At 44.8% G+C, this 4062-nt stretch overlaps 1 pseudogene across 1 annotated transcript; it reads left to right on the top strand.

The window, feature by feature from the left end:
• Window positions 1-1888: 1888 nt before the first annotated feature.
• On the top strand, window positions 1889-2915 carry LOC116559857 (annotated as a pseudogene). Its single transcript, XR_004272659.1, has one exon. The product of XR_004272659.1 is annotated as a G protein pathway suppressor 2 pseudogene (transcript).
• Window positions 2916-4062: the final 1147 nt, after the last annotated feature.

The raw sequence follows: 4062 nt of genomic DNA, 5'->3' as shown, positions 1-4062 counted from the left end.
TAGCATGGTTATCAGTGACCTTGATAAGAGCCATTTCAGGAGTGAAGACTAAAGAGGATGTGACAAAGTAGAGATCTAGACAGGTTTTCCCAGGAGTTTCAGTGTAAAGACAGGCAGAAAAGTGGGGTAGGAGTGGGGTCCCTGTATATGAACCTCTGCCTTGACAGCATGTGTGACATCTCATGCCCTCCAACTTTGGTTAGACTTGCCTCCCCAGCTTGCTATTTCTAGACTCCATATGAGCTTGAGTCTTCTCTTGAATCCTGTGCCCAACACTGGGAATGTACACCTGCCAGAGAGACCACCCCAAGAGCAAATTTCTCCCTGCCAGAATCTCTACCTAAAGTAATAGTAAACCACATGTTCAGAAGAGATATGAATAAAGGGATAAAGAAGAAATAAATAAATCTGTTCTTCACAAACTCAGAAAGGGTCTAAGGCACTTGATGGCAGCCAGTGATAATTCTGGATCCCCAAAAATGATGGCCATGAAGATGAGTGTGATGGTGAGAAAGTCACCTCATCAGCCGTCAAGGTGATAGATGGTCATGATGCTGGGGATTATTTAAATTTAACAATTGAATTATTAAATACAATAAATTCAAATGAATTCAATTGTTAAACACAGTACAGTCAAACAGTTCAAAATTCAAAACATAAAATGGATGCACAGTGATGTCTCCATCTGATCCCTGTTTCCTACCTTCCAGTTCACTTCTTCCAAAGAAACTCATTATTTTCTTGTCATTCTTCCATATGTACATGTGCATTCTTCCCACCCTCCACCTCTTGACACAAGTGGCATTTTACCCACATGCTATGCCGAATCTACAGAGCCAGAAATCTGCCAACATGGAGAGAATTAGGTTTCTGCAAATCACTAACAGCTTCTGAATTTATAATAATTTTTTTTTTTTTTTAGAAAAGCAGTTGTTTCTTAGGTAGTAACCATGATAAGTAGAGTCTAAATTGAGTTCTTATGTGCCTGGAGTGTCTGTTGAATACAGCTGACCTATGAGGGGCAGAAGATACCTGGGAGAATAAATATAGGAGATGTGGCATTTATGCCTAAGTATTCTGACACAAGTTCCCAGGGATGTCATGGAACCTTATCATCACTGATGTATCCACTTGCCATCATCCCCTCCCTTTCAGAACTTCTGGGAAAGCCCTGCCCTCCTGCCAGCACACCCTTGGCTGGCTTAGGTCCTTGGCTGGCTCTCTCTGAAGTTAATCAGCTGCCAGAATCACCACCTGTCCCCTGTCAAAATTGGCCCTGTATTGCAAAATGCCTCCCTCTTGGCTGGCCATTCTTGCAATACTTCCATCAGCATTTACCATGGACACAGGTCCCCATTATCCCAGTTTGATGTCCCACTTCCCACTGCCTGCCTGAGTCCCTCTCCAAGCAGGGGGCATGTAACTTTTAAATATGAACCAATTCTAATATTTAAAAACAATAGAGCCCGGTTTTTTAAATGACCACCTGACTCACCAAGAGAAGAGAAGCTGCTCATTTTCTTTTCTTTTCTTTTCTTTTTTTTTTTTTTTTTTAGGGAAAACTTGGAAGCTTTTTATTTGATAACTAGTACTGGATAATGATGCCTACTTATTATTCTTTTTTTTTTTAATTCTTTTTTTAAAATTGCACTTTAGGTTCTGGGGTACACGTGCAGATTACACATGGTTGTTGCATAGGTACACACATGGCAGTGTGGTTTGCTGCCTCTATCACCCCATCACCTACATCTGGCTCATTTTCAAATGATTCCCAGCTGTTATGATAGCACTGTGGGACTCCGGAAGGACTCCTGAGTCGCCGGATGTGACGCAGGCGAGGGCGCTCTTGATCACCCGAGAAAGCGCAGAGAGGGCGGGTCCTGTGTGAGGTCTGGCAATTGGGGACAGAGCTGGGTGCCCAGGCCCGAACGCCCACGGCAGCACCAAGCCTGCACTCCTGGAGCACCCCAAGCTTTCCAACGCCATGGCCAGGGCACTGCACCGGCACATTATGTTGGAGCGGGAGCGCAAGCGGCAGGAGGAAGCGGTCGACAAGATGAAGGAACAGAAGATGAAGGAAGAACAGCAGGGAAGGAAGAGAAAAGAGATGGAAGAGAGAATGGCACTAGAGGAGACCAAGGAACAAAGTCTGAAGTTGCAGGAGAAGCTTTTGGCCCTACAGGAAGAGAAGCACCAGCTTTTTCTGCAGCTCAAGAAAGTTTTACATGAGGAAGAAAAATGGAGGCGAAAGGAACAGAGTGACCTGACCACCCCAACATCAGCTGCATACCAGCAGAGCCTGAGTGTTCACACAGGAACTCATATCCTCAGCAAGCAGGGGAGCCCTGGAGGACACAATCGCCGGGGCACCCTCATGGCAGCTGACAGAGCTAAACAAATGTTTGGACCCCAAGTGCATATGACCCAGCACTACGTGGGCTCAGCAGCTGCTTTTGCAGGGACACCAGAGCATAGAAAATTCCAAGGCAGCCCTGGTGGTGCCTATGGGACTGCTTAGCCCCGACTTCACTATGGGCCCACACAGCCAGCTTATAGTCCTAGTCAGCTCCTCCGTGCTCCTTCAGCGTTCCCTGCTGTGCAGTACCTGTCTCAGCCACAGCCCTAAGCTGTGCACAGCCACTTTCAGCCTACTCAGACAGGTTTCCTCCAGCCTGGTAGTGCCCTGTCCTTGCAAAAGCAGATGGAACATGCTAACCATCAGACTGGCTTCTCCGACTCATCCTCTCTGCTCCCCATTCACAGGCTCTGCATCCAGCCCCTGAGCTCCTTGCTTCCACCCAACTCCCTGTGCATATGCAACCAGCTGGAAAGTCAGGCTTTGCAGCTACCAGCCAACCTGGCCCTCTGCCCGCTTCATCCAACACAGCTAGAACCCATGATTCAACCACAAGTGATCATCAGATTATATCTTCAGCACTATGCCCCCCACCCCACCATGGATGTTGGTACCCCCCTGTATGTCCCAGGAACAATAAAATCTACCTGCCACTGCCCCTGACCGTGCCTGAATAAAAAAAAAAAGCACCGTGCCTGAATAGCTCAGTCATCACAGAAGCAAGGAGGGCAGTTTTATTTTATATTTGACCTAGTAACAGAAATTGTAATTGGAAATCAACTTGAGATACTTAGAACAGCTACTTATAATCTTGTCAATTAACATTTGTGCATCACTTTACTCTTTATGAAGCACTTTTATGTACACTGTCGTAATACATTAGGGAGCGATGGTGGCTCCAAGCAGAGAAAAAAAAAAACTATTATTTTATTGCCTAATCTTAGAAATAGGGAGGAAACAGGTTCTTTCAAAGGAGAATATCAAAGTAGACCACAGAGCTAAGCACAAAAGAAGCAGCATTATCATTGCCAAACTCAGAGAGGCTGAAATGAAAATATTGCCAATTCAAGAGAAACACATCGTAGGAAGAGGGTCAAACCAAAATGAGGACCTATCACAGAATGTTCAAGATTGAAGCTGATGAACAGCTGTATGGCCAGAGTAGGTTTTTAGTTCCTTTATTTACCATATAGGTAACACGTAGCTTTGTATTAAAATAGAGCAACTACAGCTGAACCAAAAGAAAATGCGCGGTATATTTTAGGCTTTTCTGCCCAGTATCATTGATGGCCACAGCCTGAGGGAGAGTTGCCTGAAGTTTGTCCACACTAATGCCCCAATTTGTTTCTTCTTTCCTTTTTTCCCAGAGGAAAAAAAAAATCTTACTGGTTCCCTGTCTGGTGTGCTCCTTCTTCCAGTGGTTTGGGAATAAACATTTTCCTAGCTGTTGTTAACTCAGTAATGGACTTGACTGACGGTAGCCGCCTCTCCTGGAGAGTTGGTGTTCATAGTTGTCTCTTATCTCAAAGGCAACGGTGTATTCATGTAAATTGTGAAAGAATCTGGCTTGATTAATTTGATGGCAATGAGTGCCAAGTACAGTTGTAATTCGTCACATCTGCTGATTCTGAATCACCAATTTTGAATAAATATTTCACTTTGGTGCTTTTCCTGAAGAGTCTTAAGAGACTGACTTCTACACATCT

Source organism: Sapajus apella, unplaced genomic scaffold (assembly GCF_009761245.1).
Source record: "Sapajus apella isolate SASKATOON/1434 unplaced genomic scaffold, GSC_monkey_1.0 scaffold24, whole genome shotgun sequence".
NCBI lineage: Eukaryota > Metazoa > Chordata > Mammalia > Primates > Cebidae > Sapajus > Sapajus apella.
Note: the sequence above shows the minus strand (reverse complement) of the source record. Positions and strands in the feature narration are given on the sequence as shown.